This window comes from Rhineura floridana, chromosome 17 (genome assembly GCF_030035675.1).
Source record: "Rhineura floridana isolate rRhiFlo1 chromosome 17, rRhiFlo1.hap2, whole genome shotgun sequence".
In the NCBI taxonomy this organism is placed as follows: Eukaryota; Metazoa; Chordata; class Lepidosauria; order Squamata; family Rhineuridae; genus Rhineura; species Rhineura floridana.
The window spans coordinates 27382018-27398614 of record NC_084496.1 but is presented as its reverse complement, the minus strand read 5'-3'; the positions used below and the strand labels follow the sequence as shown (position 1 = coordinate 27398614).

At 43.4% G+C, this 16597-nt stretch overlaps 1 protein-coding gene across 7 annotated transcripts in view; it reads right to left on the bottom strand.

Moving 5' to 3' along the window:
- ELFN1 (extracellular leucine rich repeat and fibronectin type III domain containing 1) overlaps nt 1-16597 on the bottom strand; it is a 238077-nt gene that overhangs the window by 38428 nt on the left and 183052 nt on the right. Inside the window, exon 4 of one of the 7 annotated variants that reach the window (XR_009759429.1) lies at nt 1268-1348. The exons of the other annotated variants lie outside the window; for them this stretch is intronic. The gene's annotated coding sequence lies outside the window, so the exon portion shown is untranslated. Of the gene's footprint in view, nt 1-1267; nt 1349-16597 lie in introns of those variants that run through there. 7 annotated transcript variants of the gene reach the window in all.

Here is a 16597-nt window from a genome sequence, read left to right as displayed (position 1 = left end):
GACAGGACCCCTGGGAAATGACATTTCCTATGGATCCTGGTGGTGACAACATTGTTGTGAGCATGTCCAGCAATGTCCCAGGTACAATTAGACTGTGTTTCCCAGGGATCTCAGCACTCAGGGTGCTGCCACAATAGAGCCCTCATGCTTAATGGGGATCTCAGCACTAGTTAATTCTCCTAGTTGATACCTGTCGGAAAAAATATGAGGAATCGGAAGTGGGTAATAGAAGGAGATTTGGGGAAGGCCCTTGAGCCCTGCCATGCTCCAGATGCATGATGGGGTCCAAGCGTTGGAACAACTCAGAACTAGCTTTCATTATTTCTTTTTCATTTTTTAAAATGGAAAATAAATTTGTTTTAGGCAATCCTCTTCCAAACTAAAATGGGTGCGGAGCAGCAGTGGAGAGGCAAATTCAGAAGTGCAGGGTCCCTTCATGACAGTCACAGCCACACCCCCTTTTTTGCAGCTAGCTTGAGAATGAGATCCTTGTTCATGCCTTCCCCCGCAACAACAGGAGAGACCTTGGCCTGAATCCCTGGAGACCTGCTGCCTTCCCCAAGCTGCTGCCCTCTGGGTATTTTGGACTACAACTCCCATCACCCTCAGCCACCAGCTGCTGACTCTTCTGTAAAGGAGAACAGTGGCCCTCAGCTTTAAACCGTGTGCTTAGCTGAACATGCCGTTTCACCCTCAATTTGGCCTTTCCCCATAGCTCAGCAAGGCCCGGAGCACCCCCCCGCAGAAGCTCTTCCCAGAACAGAGGCACTGCCACCAACTCTCCATCTGTTAATGGAGGCACCTGAGGCCACGACAAAGCTGGCACCTGGAATCCACCTTGATGTGGAGAGGGTGAGCGTTGTCAACCAACCTTGCCCAGGAGGGCCTTTTCCTGCTTCACTGTCACATGGCAGCTCTGCGCATCCAGGAAATGCGCACATGCATGGACACACATCCTGCACATACACAACACTCAAAGTATTTCTACTTTGTCATATAACAAGGCACCAGATGAATGTGAAACCAAAGCACCAATGCTAACAAGCACACAACTGGAGAATTATTTTGTGCACAAATAGATAATTTATGAAATACGGGGGACATAGAAAGATTGCTAAATTAATATTTAGAAAAAGCTGATAGAATACACACACACGTACAAAACTTAAAACAGGCTGTACAGTATTCTGTTGCACACCACATTATTTGCAAACATGCAGTATGTTGAACTTTAATGTGATGCGGATCTTTAATGTGAATGTAGGTCTTCACAGGATCCTGGTAAAATCCTGTTTCGCAACACATGCTTCTTCAGAAATGAAACATCTTTATAATACGGTCTCAGTAACTGCGAAGAGATAATGGCAGAAACAATAAAGTGGTGTTCAACACAATTGTAGGCCTATTTTTGCTGTCTGTCATGACCCAGGGGTTGGACTTCCTACAGTTAGGCAAAGGGCCTGATGACAATTAATGGGGGGGAGGCTGGGTGTCAGAGTGACCCAGAGAAAACCTGACTTGGCCAGAACCCTTTGTGCAAGAAGGTGCCGGCCTGTCCTGCGCAGCCTGAGGAGGCCGCTCTGCCTTGCTCTTGAGATTCCAAGAGATTCCAAGATTCCAGGGATCAGAATCCCTGGTACAGCTGAAGATTGCTCAGCCCCACTGGAACTGGTGCGTGAGGAGCACAGCACAACCCCTTCTGGAGCCAGGGGCACCAAATCTGACAATACACCTATTTCTGTGAGGGATGGGGTACCTGTGGCCTTCCACGTATTGTTGGATTTTGGGGTGGGCAAACTTGTCTAGGTCAGCTTCTCTTAGTTTCTCACTTTCCCAGTCTTCAGCTCTCCACATTTCCGCAGCACTTTGTGTGGATTTTTTTAAAAAAACCAGTCCTCATGAAAATTCACCAGCATTCTATGAATTTCTCCTAATATACCCATTTTTGTAAGCAATTTTGCCTATGTACATTTTTGTGAAACGAATTAACCCTACATCATGCATTTTGTATGCCTTTTTCTCTGATATATATGCACTTTAATGCATACATATAACGTCGTATATGCATTTTTGTACACATTGTGGAGATCTGCATTGTAAAATTCAGAGAAGGGCAAATTTCAACAGATCCCATATTGTTTCAGAAAGTGCGAACTGGGAAGATTTGTCTATAAATGTGAACTGCATTGAATTTCTCCCCCACCCCTTCCATCATCCCAAACGATGGGCCACAGAGTTGGACTCCAACAGTATCTAGAGACAATCTGGGGAGTAATGGATAGGGAGTAATTAAAGAGGAATTGAATTGATTTGAAACATAATCTGTTGACAAATTATCTGGGGAGAAATAAAGAGGAACTGATTTAGGGTGAAGAAGTAGTGATTTGGGATGATTTGGAGCAAATTAATTGAAGAATTTATCAGGGGCGATTTGCCTGGGAAACTCGTTGGCTTCTGTGATATTTAATTTTTAAATTTGTATCCATACGTATAAATTGGCTTATACAAATTTAATGCCAATATATGCCCATCGTTTAAGTATCTAGCAACTCCCCTGGACTTGCTTCAGAACCCCATAGTGCAATTCTAAGCACATCTACTCAGAAAGTAAGTCCCACTGAGTTCAGTGGCGTTTATGGACTTATGGACTGCCTTCAAGTCAATCTTGACTTATGGCAACCCTGTGAATAGGGTTTTCATGGTAAGCAGAATTCCGAGGGGGTTTACCATTGTCTTCTTGAGGCTGAGAGGCAGTGACTGGCCCAAGGTCACCTAGTAAGCTTCATGGCTGTATGGGGATTCGAATCCTGGTCTCCCAGGTTGTAGTCCAGCACTCTAACCACTACACCACACTGGCTCTCACTCAGTGGGGTTTACTCCCAGGTAAATGGATACAAAATTGCAGCCTTAGTGGATTCATGCCTGATTCAGAGAGATTTTGCCCAATGCTATTTTGACAGTCCCCAAAGCGGACATAAAACAATCCATTCATGGTGCAGACTTTAAAATCTTAAGTCATTCATGAATAAATAATAATCCTGTAGTCCCAGAGCTATAATCTATATTTAATTAAGAAAATGACTAAACAGATGAAGTTTTTTTAAAAAAATAAGACAAAAAGAAACCAACAGGAAGGAACCTTTTCTAAGTGCTGTAGTGGTGGTAGAAAAAAAAATCTAGAATTAATGTTACAAAAAGGCACATTCCATTCTCATAATTGCCAAGATTCCAGACTCCTGCAACAGAAGCACCTCACTGACTGGGCTAACAGCACAATCCCGTAGATAGGAAAGAAGACTTGGCTAGCATAGATTCATCTAGCTCAGTACTATCAGTTGCCCTTCAAGGTTCAGGTTGGGGACATTCCTAGGCCTCCCTGGAGATGTCAAAGGCTGAACTAGGGTTATTCAGGATATACAGGAGATGCGCTACAACCCTTCCCAGCCCATAATAGTTAAGAGCACCATGTAAACATGATGAAGGCAGCAATCCACAGACGAGAAAAGAAACCAAACTGTTCCCAAAGTTTGTTGTTCTTCAAAATTGTCCCTGATGTTTGATGTGTGTGAGTACATGTTTTAACAATCATACGTTGATTTTAGGGATAGAGGAGAATATCCGCTAAATTGGAGTTAGTACCGGATTTTGACTGAATCCCATAGTCTACTGTCTTTTTGGACCGGCACTGATTTCTTGCAGCTGGCCGTGGCTGTAATTGGCATGGCTTCCCCCCCCCACTTCCCCCCCCGATTTTACGTAATTATCTTTGTAATTACAATCACTATTATATCCATTAACTTCCAAGGATTTACATAAGCATTTATGTTAAAAATTACGTAATTTTTATCGACGCCAAAAGCAAACAGTGGATCAAATCAGCAAGTGCCAAATCAAAACAAAAAAAGGCGGATCAGGATTGAACGACGGACTATCGGAATACAAGTGGATTGGAGCTAGGTAGTGAACCCCATCCCTAATTGATTGCAACAGTTAAGATATGGCTATTGCTATTAAACAGTGCTAGAAAGCTGACATATATATATATATATTTGGTGATAGTTGATAGCTGGCATGCCCTTCTCCACCCATCCATCCATTGCTCATGGGGCTGAAGTGATCAGAGATGAAGTCCAACAACAGCTAATCCATTTTCCCCACAAAGGTCTTTGATCGAACCCTTGGCTCCCAAATGAAATGAACCCAAAGTTGCTGCAATTGCTGTTGCTTACCTTAAACCTGTATCATGCATCACTTCATTGTACATGTCTTGGGAACAGGGACCTGTCCCTTCTCTAACCCAATAAGATGTACATTGGTTGCCCTAATCTGAAAATAGTAGCAAAACTAATAAGCTTTACAGTTCCTCTCCACTGACTGACTGATCATTTGACTGCATTTTTATGGGGATGTTCGGCCAAAGTTGGCTCACAAAGCAAAGGGAAAGGCCAAACTCATATACCTCTACATGCTTTGCAGACATTCGTAACCAATGTATGGATGCCAGGGGTGGGGGCAGAAGGCATGTCACCCCTCTTAGCCCTTCATGCATCATGTGCACAGGGCTATTGGTACAATTCTGAAGGGGGCCGAGTGCATCCTGCAACAAAATGTTGCAACATGGAGCTCTTCAGGCAGCTGTTCAGGCTGTTCAAGCCCCTTCGTTCCATTCTCCTCCCTCCCGTTTCCTCCACCCCTCAAGAGTCCGTCAGTATTTTGTGACCTCCAAGTCATCATTAGGCCGTTTTGGTGCTGCCTCCGCCACTTGCAGATGGACTCCAGAGGCTGTCTGATGGGAAAAATACAAACCCACAGAATCTGCCCCCTGCCAAATCAATCTCCAGGTTGGAACTGGCAGTGCAGATCTCACAGAGTTAAATGTCTTTCTTGACATGGAAAGGCACAGAATAGCTTTGAGCTCTCCTTCCCCCCAATAGAGTGATTCAGCTGCACATGTTCTTGAGATATAGTAACCACTTGCATTTCATATGCTTTTGTGTTATAAATAGTGTTTCTTATTTTTCATGGCAAAACAAATGTAATTGCTACTAAAAGCGGGGGGGGAACAATCGCTCTTTCGTTACCATTGACATTCACTCATTTTTACCGAAAGAAGCCCAAATATATATATTTTTCCCCTTCAGATCATTCCCAGGCTTCTCAAGCTGTCGAAGTCTTGCCACTGCAAGTCACTTATAGGACATGGCACAGTTTGAGGCTGGCAGGTGTGGGTGGACATGCAAGCTGGCTGTGGGACCAGTTGCTAGGGCTAAAGGTGATTGAAGTGGCATATGTAGGCACATATGCGTGTGTGAGAGAGGGTTTTTTTCTGTTCCCAGGAATAGTCAAGGTGAATCATTACTGTTTAGCCCCACCTTTATAAAAATAGAGCATTGCATTGCAGAAGTGCCCATACGTTGCAGGGCTGAATTAAACTACCTAGTATTTTTGAGAACATTCTTGGAAATATCAATACATCCCCCCTTTGGAGCAATTTTTCAGCACATACTGCAAGTGTTTGTTTAAATGCCCCTCACTTGCCCTTGCTCTCACTTGCCTTTAATGAGGGCAAGTTCTTTGATTTATTGTTATTATTATTATTAGAGTTAGAATTTATTATCCGCCCTTTACCTCAAGGTCCTGGGAGGTTACAGCAGTTTCAGAACACATAATTAAAATCAGTTAAAAACAACCCAAACAACATCACAGAAAATAGGGTGGGTCCTAAAAATAAACATCTCAGGTGTCGAAGGCCAGGGTAAAGAGGTGCATCTTATATATCCTCCTTGCTTTGCCATCTCCCCCAGATGAGAGCAGCCAACTGATTAGTACTCCTACAGCACCTGGCTCTGGGTAAAGTTCTTTCTCCCTTCCCTCAGGACTGGTTCCTGGGAGCTGTGTACGTTCCTGGCTCACCACTGGGTGTTAGCCCAGAAAAGGCGCCTTGCGGTTTTCTTAGGCCCTGCTTCACTTTCCGTGTACCAATTCCTTCCAAATCTACCCTGCTCCCCTGGCTGCTCCCTCCCTCCCTCTTCATAGGATGCCAAGGAGGAAAAGTGCCTCCCACACAGCTGTGAGGTCCCATGGAATTAAGGTTCAGCTGTGTCAAGCCCCTGACAATTACACTCATTTATTTGATTCACTTCCATATCATAAACTCGTATAAAATATACAGTAATACCTCAGTTAAGGAATCCTCCGGGAACTAAGCTTTCCTTTTAAAGAAGGTGTTTCTAAAAAGGTGAAACTGACCAGCTTTGCTTCCTGATAAAGTTTCAAGCCTGTGCCTTTGCTTTAAGGTGAAACTGACCAGACTGTGCCTTTGCTTTCAAGAAACTAATAAGCCTGTGCCTTTGCTTTGCTAGGGTGAAATTGACAAGCCTGTGTGTTTGCTTTGCCTTAAAGAGATCTCTTGCTTTCTCCCAGGACTGGGGAGGGAAGGATCCAATACTATTGAGAGGAAAAGGGTGCCGGTGAGGCACCCTTTAAAGCCCCTGTTGAAGCTGCACCCACCATCTATGAGAAGGTGTAGGAACATATCCCTACTCATTCCATGTTGTTCCTACCTTTGGTGCCAAAGTTTCTGTTACAGGAGTCATCTCCAGGAATGCTTCTACTTTGTTAACTGTATATCTATGTGGCATAAAAAAAACCACAATATTTTTTGTGATTTCATTCATGGATGTGGCTTGCGCCTCATGTGTCTGTGACTAATTCAGAAAGGTGGAAGAAACGGCAGCTACAAGAACAGGAATGAAACAGATGGAAAGACACATAATCTAACACTGAGACGGTTTCAGCCTGAAAACTGAACGTGCCATTGCCTAGTATACCCCTAATATATTTGTTCCTGGAACTGAAAGCTGCAATCGGTTTAAGTCAGGGGTGGGGAACCTTTGGCCCTCCAGATGTTGATGAACTGCAGCTCCAATCAACCCTGACTATTGACCATGCTTGCTGGGGTTCATGGGATTTATAGTTCAGCAATCTGGATGGCCAAAGGTTCCCCACGCCTGCTTTAATTAATAGCTCAGTCAACTAAAGCTTTAGTTTATTTATCAGTGGGACCAATTTAAGTTACACATTTTATTTAGTAGAGCTAAGGGACACATTTCTGAGTATTTTGAGACAAATAGTGGTAACGAGAGAGGAAGTTCTAAGCTTAATGGACAATATAAAAACTGACAAATCACTGGGCCCGGATGGCATCCACCCGAGAGTTCTCAAAGAACTCAAAGGTGAAATTGCTGATCTGCTAACTAAAATATGTAACTTGTCCCTCGGGTCCTCCTCCGTGCCTGAGGACTGGAAAGTGGCAAATGTAACGCCAATCTTCAAAAAGGGATCCAGAGGGGATCCCGGAAATTACAGGCCAGTTAGCTTAACTTCTGTCCCTGGAAAACTGGTAGAAAGTATTATTAAAGCTAGATTAACTAAGCACATAGAAGAACAAGCCTTGCTGAAGCAGAGCCAGCATGGCTTCTGCAAGGGAAAGTCCTGTCTCAGTAACTGATTAGAATTCTTTGAGAGTGTCAACAAGCATATAGATAGAGGTGATCCAGTGGACATAGTGTACTTAGACTTTCAAAAAGCGTTTGACAAGGTACCTCACCAAAGGCTTCTGAGGAAGCTTAGCAGTCATGGAATAAGAGGAGAGGTCCTCTTGTGGATAAAGAAATGGTTAAGAAGCAGAAAGCAGAGAGTAGGAATAAACAGACAGTTCTCCCAATGGAGGGCTGTAGAAAGTGGAGTCCCTCAAGGATCGGTATTGGGACCTGTACTTTTCAACTTGTTCATTAATGACCTAGAATTAGGAGTGAGCAGTGAAGTGGCCAAGTTTGCTGACGACACTAAATTGTTCAGGGTTGTTAAAACAAAAAGGGATTGCGAAGAGCTCCAAAAAGACCTCTCCAAACTGAGTGAATGGGCGGAAAAATGGCAAATGCAATTCAATATAAACAAGTGTAAAATTATGCATATTGGAGCAAAAAATCTTAATTTCACATATACGCTCATGGGGTCTGAACTGGCGGTGACCGACCAGGAGAGAGACCTCGGGGTTGTAGTGGACAGCACGATGAAAATGTCGACCCAGTGTGCGGCAGCTGTGAAAAAGGCAAATTCCATGCTAGCAATAATTAGGAAAGGTATTGAAAATAAAACAGCCGATATCATAATGCCGTTGTATAAATCTATGGTGCGGCCGCATTTGGAATACTGTGTACAGTTCTGGTCGCCTCATCTCAAAAAGGATATTATAGAGTTGGAAAAGGTTCAGAAGAGGGCAACCAGAATGATCAAGGGGATGGAGCGACTCCCTTACGAGGAAAGGTTGCAGCATTTGGGGCTTTTTAGTTTAGAGAAAAGGCGGGTCAGAGGAGACATGATAGAAGTGTATAAAATTATGCATGGCATTGAGAAAGTGGATAGAGAAAAGTTCTTCTCCCTCTCTCATAATACTAGAACTTGTGGACATTCAAAGAAGCTGAATGTTGGAAGATTCAGGACAGACAAAAGGAAGTACTTCTTTACTCAGCGCATAGTTAAACTATGGAATTTGCTCCCACAAGATGCAGTAATGGCCACCAGCTTGGATGGCTTTAAAAGAAGATTAGACAAATTCATGGAGGACAGGGCTATCAATGGCTACTAGCCATGATGGCTGTGCTCTGCCACCCTAGTCAGAGGCAGCATGCTTCTGAAAACCAGTTGCCGGAAGCCTCAGGAGGGGAGAGTGTTCTTGCACTCGGGTCCTGCTTGCGGGCTTCCCCCAGGCACCTGGTTGGCCACTGTGAGAACAGGATGCTGGACTAGATGGGCCACTGGCCTGATCCAGCAGGCTCTTCTTATGTTCTTATGTTCTTATGTTACTTTTGCTCTGATGTGCAACTACCACAGAGATGGCAAATAATCTGATAAACTAACAGTTCCTTAATTTATTGAGAGCCCTACCAATTACAGCATTCTAGACTGAATTAATCTGGCTTAACTTCACCCATGTAGCAAGTGTAAATGGGGGATGGAGGTTTGAAAACATGCTGGAATGTGCTTTAGATATGTGCCAGAGTAATGTGAACTGATCAGTGGCATCCACGGTGGTTTAGATCCACTGTATGCCTACAAATATATATTTTACTCCAGTCCAGGGGTCCTGGGCACATCCATCACTGTTGTGGGCCCCACAAAATACCCATTTCAGATAAGAAAAGTAACAATGATGATAAGAAAGCACTGATTGGCTGGGAACCTAACATTAATTATCTCAAACAGCTGGGAATTTTAGGAGCAGTAGCTGATTATATAATATATTCTCCTGTGAAAAGTTATATGACAATGCAGAAAACTATTAAATTGGAAGTGTCTATGATACATTTTTTTTAATCAAACATCTTTGCTTGGTAATGAAAAACTTTGTTGAACTATGGATAATGATTTTTTCCTTTCCCTTTTTTATTATATCCATTTGTTTGCTTTTTACATACCTTTTATAAACGATTTATAACTCCTTTTGTAATATTTTGTATTTCCTTGTGTTGGAAGAAGCAACAGCCTTCCATTAATATACCCAGCATACTGAGACAGAAAGCCACTAAAGGGTTTGTGTATTTAAGCCTAGGAAGTTAAGTGGCCTTCCTGAGTTGTAAGTCTAGTTTCTCTTTCCCCTTTCTTCCTGGCCTACTGCTCTAACCAGCAATGGTTGATGTAATTAAGTAAAAGAACCTGTGTAAACCTTATAGCTATGTCTGTCTTCCTACTCTGAAACAAAGGACCTACTCTGCAACACTTTGCAATTTTGTACTTTTTGTATTGATTTTTTTTAAAAAAAAATCCATTTCAAAGAAGAAAGTTTGGCAATGCTCAGGACATCCTCAAAAAAGGCAACCTCCCAGAACCAAATTAAAAGCATACACAAAAGCAGGAAACACTTCCTAAAAAAAAAAAAAAAAAGGCAGCCCCCTCCCAACCAAACAAACCCCGTCAAAAGCAAAGAAAAGCCTTAATTTAAAAAATATTGGGAAGGGGCCTTGGCAGTTGCCAAGGGAGGTGTCTGAGTTCACCACAGTGTCCACAGGTGCCATGTTAGGGACCCCAGCTCTAGTGCCGCATAGCACACACACAGGCACACACAGAGAGGGCATAAGTTGGGCAGCAAATTCGGCACACTGTTTTCTGGAACCTGGATGTTGGGCCTGACTGATTTTCCTGTACGCTGTGCAAGTGTCAAAACAACAGCGACCAAAGTAAATTTGGAAAGCGTCACCTCTTTCTCCCTCAATAAACCTGATAAATTATAGGCTTCAAGGCATCTCTTTTAATTTCCTTTATTACCAGGAAAGTTGAGCAATAGTCTTCCCAAGAGCCAAAAACTCCCTCACCTCAGGGAGGCTAAATCTAATCTGTCATGGAATGGCACAAACTCCCTGGAACCCGAAGAGGCTCCAGTACAAGGCTGATCATTTAAGCTGAAATGAATGGCTATAGCCGGTGGGATCCTAGGGCAGCAGTGGAGCTCATGTCGTTTTCTTCTGCTCCCAGGCCAGGAGAATCAGTTTCTGAATCACAGTCACCCAACCCTCAGCGGCATGGAGCTGAAGCCAGAGAAACTGAGGTCGCCACATCTTTCTGGCATTTTGACTGGTGCCTCAAAGTGACACAGCCATGACAGGAGAGCAGGCACGTTTGTCCTGGAATTCTGACTGACAGTGAGAGAACACCACTGTGGGAGAAAACCCTCTCACCCTCTTGGAGATCTGACTGACACTGATCCTGGCAGGAAGTGGCTAGGAGGAAGCTTATCCCATGCACAATTCTGATTGACCTCAATGGGGGCTACTGTAAGGGAATGTGTCCTCTTGAGTGACACTTCTGGGTGTGGCTCTGATGGCACTAGTCTCCATATAGTTCTGACTGATAGGTTGGTGTCCTGACAAGATTTGCCCCTTGTGCCTTTTTCATCTCATACAAGTCAAAGGGAGGCCATCTGAACTGACTTTGCCTTCCCCCCCCCCAAATAGTTCCATCTTGGATTGATTTGTCATACTGCAGCGTGACCAAGAGATGGAACCAGTCCACTCAGTTGACACTTAAAATACAGAGAGCAAAAGGAGGCAATGGTGCCATCCAATGAAGCCAATGGCCAGGGGATTCAAGACCAGTAGAAAGAAGCATGAACTTCACAAAGTACACTGTTAACCTCTATGGAACTCTCTGCTACATGAAGTGGTGACGGGCCCTCACTTACATGACCTTGAAAAGGGATTAGACAATGGAGGAGAACGCTGTTCATGGCTACTACGCATGATCTGTCAGTTGACTACTAGGAATGATGGCTATATCAATCCTTCAGGTTCAGAGGCAGTATACCTTTGAATACCAGTTGAGGATCAACAACAGGAGAGGGCTTTGGCCTTCAAGGCCTGTTTGTGGGATTCCCAAAGGCTTCAGTGAGAAAGAGGATGGTGGGCTAGATGGACCTTTGGGGCTGATCGAGCAGATACCTTCTAATGTTCCTTTTATTGACCCAATGGGATAATGTCAAGGGAGGCCCTCAGACTGTGGATTAAACCTGTTGCTGGTGATCCCAGTGTCATGGGGGGAGGGACAGGGTTCCCCATGAACATACAGAGCTGCAGAGTCTAGTCCAGCCTTGTTCTGCTCTGGCCAGGCCTCTCTCAGGAAGAGCCAATCCCATCCCATCCTTTTGGCTAGTAGAGTCTGGGGACTGAACCTGGGACATTCCGCTCTGCTGCTGAGCCACTGTCCTTTTTCTTGAACCATCTTGCTGACTGTGGTCCATAGAGCTTAATGTGCCACATTGATAACTAAATCTGGAAAGTTCATTCCTTCGTCACATTAAAAGTCAAGAATGTAAGAAGAGCCTGGCTACTGGGTCAGGCCAAAGGACCATCTGGTCCAGCATCCTGTCTTCTCAGTGGCCAACCACATTCCTATGGGAAGCCTGCAAGCAGGACCGGAGGGCAACAGCACTCTTCCCACTTGTGATGCCCAGCGACTGGCATCCAGAGACATACTGCCTGCAACAGTGGAGGTAGAAGATAGCCATCATGGCTAGTACGGCCTTATTTTGCTTCATTAATTTATTAATCACTTCCCTTGAAACACCCTGAAGCAATTAACCATAAAGCATAACTTAAAAACCTCAATAAAAGCATCAGCTATAAAGCACAGATAGAAACAATTTCAGATACAAGGTAAATGAGTTTAGGAATCTCAACTTAATTTGTCTAATCCTCTGTCACTTGTCTAACTGAGGGAAGGAACTTAGAAATAGATCTAGATACAAGAACGGGGTGGTCACAAGCAGCTACGAAGAGCCCAACTGATGGATCAGGGCAAAGGCCACGTGGCCCAATATCCTGTTTCTCACAAACAGATGTCTCAGGAAAGCCCACAAGCAGGACCCAAGTGCAACAGCACTCTCCTCACTTGTGCTGAACACCAGCAGTTGGTATTCAGAGTAGGGCGAGAAATTCAATTCAGTTCACAAGTTAAGCTGTATCATCTATCTATCTATCTATCTATCTATCTATCTATCTATCTATCTATCTATCTATCTATCTATCTATCTATCTATCTATCTATCTATCTATCTATCTATCTATCTATCTATCTATCTATCTATCTATCTATCTATCATTCAATCTATCATCTATCTGTCTGTCTGTCTGTCTGTCTATCTATCTATCTATCATCTATCTATTAATCTATCATCTATCTGTCTATTAATCTATCATCTATCTATCATTCAATCTATTATCTATATATCATCTATCATCTATCTATCTATTAATCTATCATCTATCATCTATCAATCAATCTAATCTATCTGTCTATCTATCTATCTATCTGTCTGTCTATCATCTGTCTGTCTGTCTGTCTGTCTGTCTATCTATCTATCTATCTATCTATCTATCTATCTATCTATCTATCTATCTATCTATCTATCTATCTATCTATCTATCTGTCTGTCTGTCTGTCTGTCTGTCTGTCTGTCTGTCTGTCTGTCTGTCTGTCTGTCTGTCTGTCTATCTATCTATCTATCTATCTATCTATCTATCTATCTAATCAGCCAACATATTTGTATACTGCTTTTTCATTTCAAGAAACATCAAAGCAGTTTACAGCAAAGAAAAGCTGTATAATAAAAGCCATTAAAAATACAGTAAACAACGAGAACAGCTATTCAGAACTTTCCAAAACATTATGAGAACCAAAACACAGCCATTCTTCAAAATTCATACGAATTTTGCAATGCAGTTTGCCAACCAACCAACGTTTACAAAAGTGCCTATGTTCGTGCACAAAAAGGAATATGTGAGTGAAAATAACATGCAAAAAAATGCATTATAAGGAGAAATTGCTTGCAAAAATGTGTGCACACCTCAAAACTGCCTGTTAGGGAAAATGTGTTCGTGAGGAGAAAAGTGCACTGAAATGCTGGGGAATTTTCACTAGGATTTTAAATCACAAATTGCTGCAGAAATCTGGAGAACTGAATTTAAGACTGGAAATATGAGAAATTTATTTATTTATTTATTGTATTTATATACTGCCCCATAGCCAAAGCTCTCTGGGCGGTTTACAGTAATGGAGAGTGCTGAAATGGACAGATCCTTCTATCCCTAATTCAAAGGCATCCTGCCTCCAACAGTGTAGGCAGAACGTAGCCATCATGGCTAGCAGCCATTGGTGGCCTGATCGTCCTTGTATTTGTCTAATCCTCTTCTAAAGCCATCCAAGGTGGTGGCCATCACTGCCTCCCGTGGGAGCGAATTCCAGAGTTCAGCCATGTGCTGTGTGAAGCAGTCCCTTCCTTTTGTCTGTCTGAATCTCCCACCATTCCGCTTTGATTCTCCCTGTTGACTTTTCGCCGAGCCTTGAAGACCTGGCTCTTCAGGCAGGCCTCTGGGATCTCTGGGGTGGGTTAGGTTTTACACTGTACTAGCGTAAGATGGTCTTCAGATGAGATGTTATGATATTAATAATGTGATGATTATGTATATGAGGAGATTGTATTTTATATTGTATTTTATATTGTACGTCGCCCAGAGTGTCCGTTCAGTCAGACAGACAGGCGTCTGCTAAATAAAATTTTATTATTATTATTATTTGATGGATGGGGCCAAAATTACCAGAGAGAGAGAGAGAAAGAAACCTCTCTCCATCCACTTTCTCCACAAGAAAGACCAAGCTCCAACTGAGAGCTAAGCGGAGGTAACCTTCTTCAAACCGACGGGCTTGAAAGTGCCTCAGTCTGTGTTGGGCTGTGGCCCAAGTGTGAATGAGGCAGGGAGAAGGCGGATCTGTGGTGAAATGGAGAAAGAAAAAGAAAAATCAATTTTGTAGTGAGTGCATTATGCAGCGGTGCCTTGCCTTTTGCCTCCTGGCACAGCTTAATATCCATAAATCAAAGAGGAAAGAACTCTTTAATGCAGGATATGGAGGCTGGTCCTTAGAAAATTGCTCAAGGGGTATTAATAATGAGAACAAGCTAGGAACCGCTCCAAATGAATTGGCTGTGCGCACTGGGGGATTCTGTGAGTGTTCCATTGTCAGCTAAAATATCCTTTGATTGCGAGAAAGTTCACAGGGTAAGATGGATTTCATTTCGGGGCACCCAGGACTGAGAGACAAAGATCCTGGCCTGGCGCAGTTTCTGAAGATGCAAATGTGAATTCTGCCAAAATTATACTCCTGCCCCTAGCTCGCTCAGGTGACCCAAAGTCCTCCTGGGCTCTTAACCAGCTCTGCCCACCTTCCCTTGTTGCCCTAGCACTTAGATCTCCTTTCCAGAACATCTAAGTAGTACCACCTCAAAAAAAAACACAAAACCCCTACCGAACCTTAAGCACACAACCAGCTTTTTGCTATCTTCCTCCCTTGTGTATCAGACCCAGACCTGCTTAGCTTCAAGCAAGGCGGCGGCCTCTTGTGCCTTCACACTATCACCTGGGACCATTGTTCTTCTGAGGAGGAGCCCTTGTGTTGATGAGGGCTCAAGGGATCCTCTACTAATGTTTCTCTGCCATGCCAAGCCACAGGAGAGCAATGGCATGTGCTCTCTTGGGTGCTCTCATAGTTCACGTGTTGTGACAGTGAGGCCTGACAGACCTGGCCAGCTCCTTCAGGGCAAGGAAGTCAAGCAGCAAGACTGGGAAAGATCTATGAACATACAAAGCTTCTTTAAACTGAGTCAGGCCATTGGTCCATCTAGCTCAGTATTGCCCACACAGACTGGCAACAGCTCTCCAGGATTTCAGGCAGAGTCTCTTCCCGCCTTACCTGGAGATGCCAGGGATTGATCCAAGAACCTTCTGCAAACAAAGCATCCGCTCTACCACCTTTCTTTGCCTGGGATCCTGGAGAACTAGCCATAGTCACCAAGACTGGTTAGATATAGAGATGGAGAGAAATTTGATTCAGTTCACATTTAAAGTAGAATCTATCAAATCCGTGCTTTCTTTTGAAACAGCCATTGTTCAAAATTTGCAATTATCCGAATTTTGCAATGCAGTTCTCCGACCAACCAATGTTGACAAAAATGTATGTATTAGGGGAAAATGTGCATAAAAAAAATACATTAGTGAAAATAACATACAAGATGCATTTTATTATGAGGAATTGCTTGAAAAAATGTGTACACGAGTAAAAGCTGCATGCAAAAATGTGTTCAGCAGGAGAACTTTGCACTAAAATGCCGAAGAATTTAGCCCGGCCACGAAAGATGACAAAGTTACGTGAATGGATTGCAGTCACTCACACCGTTTGTTGAATGGGCACTGATGTTGTAGCTTCTCCAATTTTCTTTTAAAGAGAAATTCTTCACTAATGCAACACAGGTCAATTTGGTCAGCTTTAAATATGAGAATGAACTTTTTATACTATTTGTTGCAGCGGCTGAGTGGATAGTTGAGTGGCTAATTTTTAATGCAATGTAGAATCATAGACTAGTAGAGTGGGAAGGGGTCTATAAGGTCATCGAGTGCAACTCGATTCCTGCATTGAGCAGGGGGTTAGACTCCATGGCCTTATAGATCCTTTCCAACTCGATGATTCCATGATTCTAACTCCCTGTTCAATGCAGGAATCAAATTAAAGCATCCCCAAAAGGTGGCTCTCCTGCTGCCTCTTGAATGCCTCCAGTTTCGGAGATCCCAGGCAGTATTCAACAAAACTCTTGCACTAGCACAATGACTTCAACCAGCACAAGGGGATTTCCTCCCTCTCTTCCCTCCCCCCATGCCCTACACAGTCCCCAGATCTGCTCCAACGGTTGGGGGGAAACCCATAACAGATGCATGTGTGTGTGTGCAATAATTCATTTTAATTAATTATATTTATATCATGACACTCCTCCAAGGAGCTCAAAGCAGCATATCTAGTCCTTCTTCCTTCATTTTATCCTCACAACAACTCTGCGTGGTAGGTTAGGTGAGAGAAAGTGACTGGTCCAAGATCACCCAGTGAATTCCATGGCTGAGTGGGGATTTGAACCCAGCTCTCTCCAGTCCTAGTCCTAGCCTTACACTACACTGGATAGTCCATGGCAGGTGCCTCTGAGCCCAGCATTTCCCAAACA